Source organism: Amblyomma mixtum, chromosome 8 (assembly GCF_055824585.1).
Source record: "Amblyomma mixtum isolate Tamu chromosome 8, ASM5582458v1, whole genome shotgun sequence".
Classification (NCBI taxonomy): Eukaryota; Metazoa; Arthropoda; class Arachnida; order Ixodida; family Ixodidae; genus Amblyomma; species Amblyomma mixtum.
In genome coordinates this window covers 136,089,836-136,101,662 of record NC_143019.1, presented here as the reverse complement: position 1 = coordinate 136,101,662, position 11,827 = coordinate 136,089,836, and positions in this window count along the sequence as shown.

Here is an 11,827-nt window from a genome sequence, read left to right as displayed (position 1 = left end):
ACAGAGGATCCACTGCTTAATGCTGGAAGGATGTTGTAAATCTGCACGTTTAAAGGCTCAAGCAGCCTTTGCACGAACACAACCTGTGGGGTATGAAAACGAGGCCAGTGGACACCAAAAAAGGAGGTCGGCTGGCAACAGAAAATTCTTTGCGAACGGTGAAAATGGGATTCAAAGATTTTGAGGAAAGTCTGCACAGTTAGAAAGTGAAATCGGGTTAACAGAGGAGGAATGCGGGCCTCAAGGTACAGCACATTGGTAGCCACGAATTTGGGGACGCCAAGGCACATCCGAAGCACCTCCCTCTCCAAAAGGATGAGAGGACGAAGTTTGTATGAAGCCGAGCCTGAAAACAACACAGAGCCAAATTCTAAAATTGGCCTAACATACAATACGTAAATCATTAGGAGCGTATCCCTGCGCATGCCGTACCTGTGACTACATTACCTCCGTAACATGCCTGCGGCACGAGTCCCTTTTACAGCAACATGGTCAATGTGAGGCCGCCAGGTGAGCTTGTCGTCATAAATGACGCCCAGGTATTTTAGGGATTGAACTTGAGGAATTGGTTGAAATTTGCATGAAAGAGAGAGCACGACAGGATCCTGTAGAGGAAAAACAAGGACGGCACACTTGTTAACATTTAATGAGAGGTGCAAACTGCTCAACCCGAGCTCAAGAGAACTCAAATATGATTGCAACTGATCATAGAGGGAATGTATATCAGGCGCAGCCGCAAAAAATGCTATGTCGTCCGCATAGACGTAAGTGCGAACATGGTGGTGGAGAGGAATGGAGCTCAGAAGAATATTGAACAGCACACGCGAAAGGACAGCTCCCTGCGGAACACCTCTCGTCTGTTTGTACCTCTCGGATTTTACCCCATTATGGACGCAGAAGAATTCCCTGTTATAGAGAAACGCAGATATCCAAGCAACTAAATATTCCGGAAACTGGAGGGACTGTAGCCTGTGTATTAGGATGGAATGCTCTACACTGTCATAAGCTTTAGAGACGTCGAGCGTAACCAAAGCAGCATACAGGCGTTGACGACGAGCTAGAAGAATACGACTCTGAAGATCTACATGTGCATGCCATATCGAGCATCGCGGCCGGAAGCCGAGTTGACACGGGCTGAGAATAGTTCTGCGGTCCACAAAGGCAGAAACCCGCATAAGTAACACCCTTTCTATTAATTTTACCACGTTTGATGTTAGAGAAATAGGCCTAATATTTTCCAATTCATAGCCTCCGCCCTGGTTTTTAAGTAAAGGGATCACCTTGGCCAGCTTCCACTCAGAAGGGATCCAAGCGAGTTTGATAGAATAGTTGACCAGGTGTAACAAAGAGTTCGGAGACGCCTCAAATAGAATCTTGAGCATCTTTGAAGTAACACCATCAGGACCGGGAGCAGAAGCTGGTAATCTTTGAACAACTTTAGAAAGCTCCGAAAGAGTGACTCTAGTGAAATAATTATCTGGCGTCCTGTGCGCAAACAACATGGGACGCAAATGAAATAGAGACGAGAACCACTTATGCAAGCCCGCGGCAATTGATTCAACCATCTCGATAGCTTCCTTTGGAGACATAACTAATGACTGTAAATCACGAGAAGGCAGGACCTGTTTCCTGGACCGTAAAAAGCCAAATAATGCCCGTCGGTTGCCTGACTTTAAAAGAAAATCAAAATGTTCAGAGTCATATTTCTCTTTCGCACGAGAAACTGTGCGTTTAAAGGTGGCTGCTATGAATTTATAATCTTTCCAGTTATTTGGGCATTGGTTATAAAGAAGCTTTTTCCATGCTGCCTTCCTCCGCCTGTAATCCCTCGTACAGTCCGCGTTCCACCAATGATTAGAGGAATTCCCATTTGAGGGCCGCACCAGGAACTCCGACTTTTTCCGGCAATCCTCTAAAGCCAGGCATATGCTTGTTGACTGGTGATCTTCGGCGATGTTAGAAACTGACGCGAGGGCAGAGCGCAACATCGACTCAAATTTGTCATAATTTACATGCGTCCGCAACGGACGAGCCGCAGGAGTTACACGACATAAGATATCAAAACGAACAGGTATATGGTCACTTGAGGAGCCGCAATCAACAGTCGACAAATTCATTATGCCAATTCCAGGACTGGTGAATGTAAGATCTAAAACAGATTTAGACTGAGCGCAAAGGTAAGTGGCTGATCCAGAATTTGAACACGTAAGGCTGTTATCAGAAACCCAGTCCCAAAGGCGCTTCCCACATAGATTTGTGCGGTAGCCCCAAGACACATGGTGTGAATTGAAATCGCCAGCCATGAGAAGTGGGTTTCCACAGCTAGCGAGAAGCGAATCTGGCGGTCTAGTATCCTGGACTCCATAGGGGAAATAAACATTTACTAAGGAAAATGGGGAGCACCCAGGAAGAAGAAAGTCTAATGTCAAAATCTCACAGTCAGGGGACATTAGCTGAAAAGATACCTTAGCCTTGAGGCAAAGTTTTGAAGAAACTAACGTAAGCAAACCCCCTCCTCGTGACTGGCGATCTAGACGAAATGAACGATAATTTTTAAAGTGAAAATGTTTGTCGGCTGAAAGCCACGTTTCTTGAAGAATAATGATATCCGGATTAAGCTGGGAAGAAATACAGTGTAAATCTGTTGAAGCTGTAAGAATAGAGCGACAGTTCCATTGTAAAACTCGCAACGACGCTATCGTTTCGAAAGCAGAGCAGCAGCAACTGCCTGCTCTAAAATGGTGTCCTTCGGCATATTGCCAAGCTGCTTCTTCTGTGATTTGGATTGTGAACGAGAAGAAGATGAAGGAGATATCGGGGACCCGCTACGCTTTAGGACCCGCACGTCAGGCTCCATCATCTCGGAATCAGAGATAACTCCAGCGTCACTGGAAGTACCCGAGGTAAGAACAGTGTTGGGTGCAGAAGTTTGTTCCTGGGGTTGAGATGTTGCAGATAGAGAAGAACGTACAAGAGCAGGGGTAATTACATTCGATAGAGAAGCCAAACTAGTCTGCATAGCATTAGTGAGCTGGGAAGCGAGGACGTTGGTGAGGCATTCCGAAACACTTGCTGCAATTTTCTCTACCATTTTTGTCATGGACGCTTCCACAGCAGACGCAATTGCCTGAGTCAGCGTTGAGCCTAAAGTCATGCCCTGACGAGCGGTCACCCCTGCATACCCGTAGGCCCGTTCCTTAATTTCCTGTATAGCTTCTCGGCGCGAACATCGTTTCCGGTCTATAACCTCCAGGATCTGAATTTCCTGCACACGAGAGGGGCAGTTGGAAGAATTAGCAGCGTGGGCGCCGCCGCAAAGGCAGCACTTCTCGTTGTGCTCAGAGTAAGTGCTCGTAGCATGATCTTCTCCACAGTGACAGCAGCGCAAGGTGGATTTACAACCGCCGGCGCTATGGCCATAGCGCCAGCAGTTGGAGCACTGCAGAGGCCTAGACGACAACTGGTCAACCCGAAAAATTAGAGGCCAGGCCTTTATTTCACTGGGGCAAGACGTGCCGGCAAAGGTGGCAATTACCGACTCAGTGGGCACCCGCATGTTGCCAACATCACGGTTACAGCGGTGCACAGCAACAACACCTGCGGCGGACAGCAGATCAAGGGTCTCAACTGGAGACAGCGAAGAGTCGACGCCTCGGACAATGCCCTTCGTGCAAGCCAGATGAGGCGGAATAAAAGAGCTTACCCGGAGAGATGCGAAAGACGAGGTAGCTAGAAGATCTCTGACGCAGGCAAGGTCTGAGGACCTGCAGAGAATACCGCCGCGTCCAAACTGGCGGACCTCACTGATGTCTTCATAATGAGAAGTGGCTGACTGGAGCGCAGCCCGAACAATTCCAGGATTAGTCATCTTGATGGCGCCACCATCCTTAGGCACCAGCGCAACCGGGATGCTGCCGACGCCACTGCGCAAAAAAGCCTCCAAGGGCAAGGCATCAGGGGAAAGGGATGCCGACCAGGAGGAGCTCCCCTGGCCGGGAGACTGGGTAGACATACCCCGGGCTTACGGCCTCACCGTGTGCTTGATGCCCACAAAACGACAAGGACAAAGGCTCAGGGAGAAAAACAAAACCTCAACCAACCACCCGAAACTCAACCGATCGTTGAAGATCCTGTGATGGTCAAAATTGATGATGATGACCTCAGGCTTAATGGCACATACCCAGGGCGTGGTGTATAGCGGACACAAACGCACTCATGTAAAGGAGTGGAGTATTTGGTTGGTTGGTTTACGGGGTTTAACGTCCCAAAGCGACTGAGGCTATGAGAGACGCCGTAGTGGAGGGCTCCGGAAATTTCGACCACCTGGGGTTCTTTAACGTGCACTGACATCGCACAGTACGCGGGCCTCTAGAATTTCTCCTCCAAAGAAATTCAGCCGCCGCGGCCGGGATCGAACCCGCGTCTTTCGGACCAGCAGCCGAGCACCATAACCGCTCAGCCACCGCGGCGGGGTTGGAGTATTTGGATAATTTTGTGACTTACACTAGAATGTCTAGAAAAATTACGAAAAAAAGCAGTGAATTCTCATGCTATCACAGGAGTCTACCTGATGTAGTTATATATTCGTGATTAAAATCGCATACTGGTTTTAGGGCATATCCCTTGGCGTTTGCCCTGAAGGAGAGGGTAATCGGAATAGATAGAGGAAGCCCTAATCGAGCTAGAGGGAACTCCAAGTAAATTCAACGGAGAGCCTCGAACCGCCGGCAGAAGAGGAAAAAATGGCTGTGGTTTAGCTGCGCGCAGCCATATCTGCGCGTAGCATATAGCCATATCTGCGCGTATTGTTGCGTGAGCTACATTTCCCATAACCTCACCGTTTCGCGTGCTCTTGCACGATCATACTGCGCATTCGCGAAGAGCAAGTGACGTCACTACGCGCAGCTGGCGTGCCTCGCCGCGTACGCCTTCCTTTCCTTAAAATCATCGGAGTGTAAAACGTTGACAACACCAACGCCAATGAACACAATGAACGCCGATGGCCTATTACTTCAGCGCCGCGTTTCTGGCACAACCTTGTAATGCCTCCAGCTCACATCTCTCTCTCATCGCCCCACGTACCTATAAGCACGATTCAGGCGTCCACTGACCCAGGGAGCCATTATGCGCACTTCCTTTCCTTAAAATGATCGGAGTGTAAAACGTGGCCAACGCCAACGCCAATGAACACAACGAACGCCGACGGCCTACGGCTTCAGCGCCGCGTTCTTGGCACAACGTTGTCAATGCCAACGCATGCAGCGCACACCTGTAACTACCACCACTTTAATGAGGACTGCGAACGGGGAGCCGAGTGCAGCGGACGCGCTTCACATGGGCGCTGTGAACTTCCGGCTTTATTTTCCCAATTACCCTGCATAGCGCCCTAAATTCCTACCTCAGGCTTTCGTGAACACCCAAGGGACCTTTACGAGGACTCCTTTGTCCGTGAGTACGCTGTATTTTGCACAAGCACCTTACGAAGATCTCCGAGGTGGAGTCCCTCACTCAGCCTCACGCCCCTTGGCGGCGCACGGCGGAGCGGCGTTCCACGTCAACGCATCATATGGCCGACGCCGCTGCCTTCCCATCCTGCCATAGCGCGTCGTGCTCGCTGTCCACGGCAACGAAGGGAGTCCACAAAATTGTGGACATGGAAACCCAGGACGCCACGCCCGAAATTTCTACTGCCGACACAACGGAGAGGAGCCTACCGCACGGGTCGCCTCAGGAGGACCCGTACTCCAAATCCTATTCCAACTCGACGACACGAGACATGACGGATGCCTACCCGAAGGCTACGCCATGGTTCAGGCTGATCGACGCACGCAAAAAACGATTCAAGCCTGTAACAAAGGCAAAAGCACACACACCTGCGCAAAAGGTCACGACCCGCACGCCCCACCAAATTGCGGAGGCTGCCGCATGATGACTACAAGGTGGTAATACGTCTACGTGGAGGGGTGACGATGCATAACAACTCCGGTAGGTCAGTTCTTGCTGCTTTGCAATTCAAGCTCAGCCACCAATTAACCCACGAGGCCAGGGTCAGGATCAAGCCGAAGCAAAACACCGCTATTCTGAGCATAGTCCAGAGTTCGGCAAAACTCGTCTGGCGAGGAAATGACATCATTGCGAAAAGCCTAACACTCGCCAAGAAATTGATGAACAGGGTAAAAACAAATGACGTTTCGGGACCCCTACGGATCCCTTGTTCACATATAAAAACGAAAAACGAATCGGCCGTGTTTATGCAGATGAAGGTCGTTGTGATGAGCATGCGTATGCTGCAGGCAAGGGCCCACGTGTCCGATTAAGTGTGTGAGGAGTTGATGGGATATGGAATGACTCTAGGAGTAGGCGTCATGATAATGATTTCTCGGTGGATATGATACTGGCAGCGTCCCAGGCGATAATGTGACCGGTGCTTTTATGGTGATCTGCCAAGGCGTTTTCTTTAGTGCGCCCCTTGGCAACGTCATTTTTATGCTCCCTGAGCCGCCGCCGCGGTGGCTCAGTGGCTATGGTGCTCGGCTGCTGACCCAAAAGACGCGGGTTCGATCCCGGCCGCGGCGGTTGAATTTCTTTGGAGGAGAAATTCGAGGCCCGTGTACTGTGCGATGTCAGTGCACGTTAAAGAACCCCAGGTGGTCGAAATTTCCGGAGCCCTCCACTACGGCGTCTCTCATAGCCTCAGTCGCTTTGGGACGTTAAACCCCAAAAACCAACCAACCACCGTCTCCTGTAACCCCCGTTAGGGCGATGTAGGCTGCGTCGCAATCCTGGCAATTAATCTTGTATACAACCCCGGAGTATCTAGTGCTTTTCAGCTTGTCTTTCACTGGCACAAGTTGCTGTCTGAGCTTGTTTGTAGGCACGTGACAGATTTGAATATCGGATCACTGAAGGTCCTCGCCAGTGTTTCGCTCACACCAACCGCGTAGGGAATGACGGCTCGCTTCCGCTCTTTCTTCGGTGCCGTGGGTGGATTGGAACATCGGCGTTGCTGCCAGTTTAAGATTTTCCTTGGGTAGATATTTCTAGAGGGTTCTTCTTTTATCCTTTTTTCTTCTTTCCTTCGCGCTTGTGAGGATGAGCATAGGCGTTGCGCTCGTGTGAAGAGCGCTGATGCCACGGAACGCTTGTGTCCAATCGGATGTGCAGAGGCAAATTTCAGGTATTGGCCTGTATGTGTGGCTTTCCGGTAGACCGACGTTACGAGGCCGTTAGTTGTGCGCTGCACTAAAACATCGAGAAAGGCAATACGACCGGAACTCTCCTCTTCCGTGGTAAACTGGATGGTTGGCTGGATGGTGTTCAGATGATGTAGTAGTGCAGGCGCGTCTTCCCGGTTCAAGAGGCGAATACAGTCGTCTACATAGCGCAAAAATATTTTTGGGCGACGAGGGAATGAAACAAGGGCGAGTGCCTTGATAGTTTCCAAGGCAAGGTTGGCGCAAGTAACCGAAATTGAAGCGCCCATGGCGGTTCCAAACACCTGCCTGTAGAACTCGTCATTGAAAAGGAAGTAAGTGCTCTGCAGACAAAATTTCGGAAGCTGGCATAGGTCCACAGCTTCAAGCGGAGTGCGGTTGGCAAGGGTCTCGTCATTTTCAAGGACGCCTTTACAGCACCGGACAGCGAAGTCAGTTGGTACACAAGTGAACATAGATTTGACGTCAAAAGACACCATGATGGATGTCGACGTCCTGTAACATCCTGACGATGTGACTAGAGTCCTTCACACACATCTCCGTTGTACCAACCAGGGGACGCAGGATGCTGTGCAGGTACCGAGTCAGCCTATGCAGGGGAGACTGGGTAAAGTCTACTATTGGCCGTAGAGGCACGTCGGGCTTGTGTATCTTGGGAACAACGTAGATGGCTGGAGCTGAGCCATTATGACATAAGAGTCGGTAATATAAATTCTTGCTTTGCGGTGAAAAACGACGTGTTCTTTGCCCAGCGCTACTTCGAGCATCATTTCCACACCGACTACGCCGATTTGCTCCTGCATGCGAATAGTGTGGCGTGGTCTACACGTCAGAAACGGCAAGAAAGTGAGGACGCCAAATGTCCATTGTTACTGCAAAGGAACGGCCGTCCTCCTGGTTCCAATGGTGTCATCAACATTTCGTCACACCAGCTGACCCCAGGTGAGCAGAGTGTCTTCAGCCGCGGACCGAACTTTAACACTGGACGAGCACCAAATATGGGAGCGATGGCATGTGCCGTCGAGCAAGCAGTCCGCCAAGTTGAGCACTGCCGCCGGAGTGAAGTTCGCACGCGCGCCATTGGAGCTCTTTCCAAACTCTCAAGAGCAAGCAAGTCTGTTTTATTACCCGCAGAAACAATGGCTATTAGGAGACTAAAAGAGACTGAAGACATTGTGATCTTGCCGGCTGACAAAGGTAATGCGACAGTTGTGCTGGACCGCAAGGAGACCGCATCACCAAAATGGCTCAACTACTCAAACACGAGACCACATATGCTAAACTCAAACGAGACCCAACAAAGAAGATTGAGAACGAACTGCAAAAATTGCTGACGGACGTCTTCAAACTTGTTCCGCCGCAAAGCAAGAATTTATATTACCGACCCTTATCTCATATGGCTCAGCTCCAGCCATCTACGGTGTTCCCAAGAAACGCAAGCCCGACGTGCCTCTACGGCCAATAGCAGACTTTACCCAGTCTCTCCTGGGCTGTCTCGGTACCTGCACTGCATCCTGCGCCCCCTGGTTGGTACAACGGAGATGTATGTGAAGGACTCTAGTCACTTCTTCAGGATGTTAGAGGACGTCGACATCCAAGAAGACTACATCATCGCGTCTTTTGACGTCAAATCTATGTTCACCTGTGTACCAATAGACTTCGCTGTCCAGTGCTGTCCAGTCCTCGAAAATGACGAGACCCTTGCCAACCGCACTCCGCTTGAAGCTGTGGACCTATGCCACCTTTCGAAATTTTGCCTGCAGAGCACTTACTTCGTTTTTAATGACGAGTTCTACAGGCAGGTGTTTGGAACCGCCATGGGCGCTTCAATCTCGGTTACTTGCGCCAACCTTGCCTTGGAAACCATCGAGACATTCACCCTTGCTTCATTCCCTCGTCGCCCAAAAATATTTTTGCGCATGTAGACGACTGTTTTTGCGTGTTGAACCGGGAAGACACGCCTGCACTACTACATCATCTGAACTCCATCCAACCAACCATCCAGTTCACCATGGAAGAGGAGAGTTCCGGTCGCATTGCCTTTCTCGATGTTTTAGTGCAGCGCACAACGAACGGCCTCGTAACGTCGGTCTACCGGAAAGCCACACATACAGGCCAATACCTGAACTTTGCCTCTGCGCATCCGATTGGACACAAGCGCTCCGTGGCATCAGCGCTCTTCACGCGAGCGCAACGCCTATGCTCATCCCCACAAGCGCGAAGAAAATAAGAAAAAAGGATAAAAGATGAACTCTCCAGAAATGGCTACCCAAGGCAAATCCTAAACTCGCAGCAACGCCGATGTTCCAATCCACCCACGGCACCGAAGAAAGAGCGGAGGCGAGCCGTCATTCCCTACGCGGTTGGTGTGAGCGAAACACTGGCGAGGACCTTCAGTGATCCGATATTCAAATCTGTCACGTGCCTACAAACAAGCTCAGACAGCAACTTGTGCCAGTGAAAGACAAGCTGGAAAGCACTAGATACCCCGGGGTTGTATACAAGATTCCTTGTATACAATTGAGAGGACATAGTAGTAGCGCTTAAAAAACAAGGACGACAGGGTAGAGAAAGACAACACAGGAGCTAGTATACTACCCTACAAGATTTCTTGTATACAAGCCTACATCGGCGAAATGGGGGATCACAGGAGACGGCTCAGGGAGCATAAAAATGACGTTCCCAAGGGGCGCACCGAAGAAAACGCCTTGACAGATCACCATAAAAGCACCGGTCCCATTATCGCTTGGGACGCTGCCAGTATCATATCCACCGAAAAATCATTATCATCATGCCTACTCCTAGAGTCATTACATATGCAATCAACTCCTCACAAACTTAATCGGACACGTGGGCCCTTGCCTGCAGCATACGCGTGCTCATTGCAGCGACCTTCATCTGTATAAACATGGCCGATCCGTTACTCGTTTTCATATGTGAACAAAGGATCGGCAGCGGTCCCGAAACGTCATTTGTTTTTACCCTGTTCTTCAATTTCTTGGCGAGTGTTAGGTTTTTCACAGTGATGCTATTCTGAGCACCCCGGATCCGGACCTCACTGAACAGATATGCAACATCCAGGCAATCAATCTAGGAGGAAAAGAATATTCAATGAACGCTTATGCAGCCTCACCAAAAAACTCATGTAAATGCATGATTAACGGCGTCTTACCAATACCATCAGAAGAGGAATTACTAAAGTGCGCGGAAGCATATCCCCAACAAATAAACATGATTCAAGCAAGGCCTTTCGGCACAAAGGGGGCATGCCTCTATACCTTTGAAGGCAAAGTAGTACCATGGTTTGTCTACCTCAGCGGCATGGAATACAGGTGCAAACCATTCCGATCAGTGATGCAGGTTTGCGGGTGCTGCCTGAAAACAGGACACCGTGCTGACATTTGCCCCACTCCGCAGGAGAAAATAGGCTACAATTGCGGAGTACGCAGTCCCCCAACAGGACATGTCCATTGCAAAAATTACTGCATCGTCTGCGAGACATCGAACCACTCCACCATTTACACGAACTGCCCGGCAAGACAGAAGAACTACACCAAAAGAGGGAAAAAGACAAGCAAAGCTGATGAAGCCGTAAACCGACGCCATCCTTATGGAGACTTTGCTGCACAGCGCAATCTTCTAGATGTGCAGCAGAACCAACGGTCTGAGCAGAAGCAAAAGACTGCGCAGAATAACAAGACTGAGCACGAGCACAAGACTGAACATCGACCCAGGAATGAGCATCGGCCCAAATTGAACCAAACCCAAGTCGACCAGCCGAGAGAACCGCAAGGATATAGCAGCAGCGCAACACTGCCCACGAAAGGGAATCAGAACAACGGTCCAAACAAGGCACTCACCGCCCATCCAAAGAAACCTTGGAACCGAAACACAGAACAATGGCCTCCACTCGCGCCACTGAGGAAGGAAAACCCAGTGGCCACCACGGCTGCCTAGACACCTTTGAAGCAGGCCATGGAGACCGAGAGCCCAGAACCATCGGACAAACAGGATAGGAAAAACCACACGGAAAAGCACACAGTGGACTCCGTGAACGCCGGACATAAGAATTTGGAACGTGATTTCGCACAACTTCAACCTCTTCGGGGGCCCAGTGGTACCAAGATAGACGCCACCGAGCCACGGGCCTGTGCATCGAAAGGTAGTGATGGCGCAGCCCACATTAAGGAAAACCAGGAGACGCAGTCACTCCGGAACGCTACACCCGAGAAAGGAGCCGGCCCTGCTGAAAAGGGTGAGTTGTCCATCCAAGCAGCCTCCACTCCTACCTCTTATCCAACCGCTGACCCCCCATTACACCTCAAGAGGCGGTAAGGCAGTACATACGTTCCGCTGAATTTCGCTCCGAAATCACTAGCATAATGAACGCTATAGCTGCTGAACAACTCGGAGCGATGCAGCAACAGCTCATACTTGCCCAGGCACAGTTGATACAGACCATGACTGACAGGATAGAAGCTACGATTTACACACGCTTGGAAAAACATGAAGCCGGCATCAACAAGATTTTCGAACTTGTACCTCATCAGGAATTGCCTCGCAAGCAGCGCGCAGTTCAACCCACGGCCTGTCCTCATCCAGTATATCCAGAC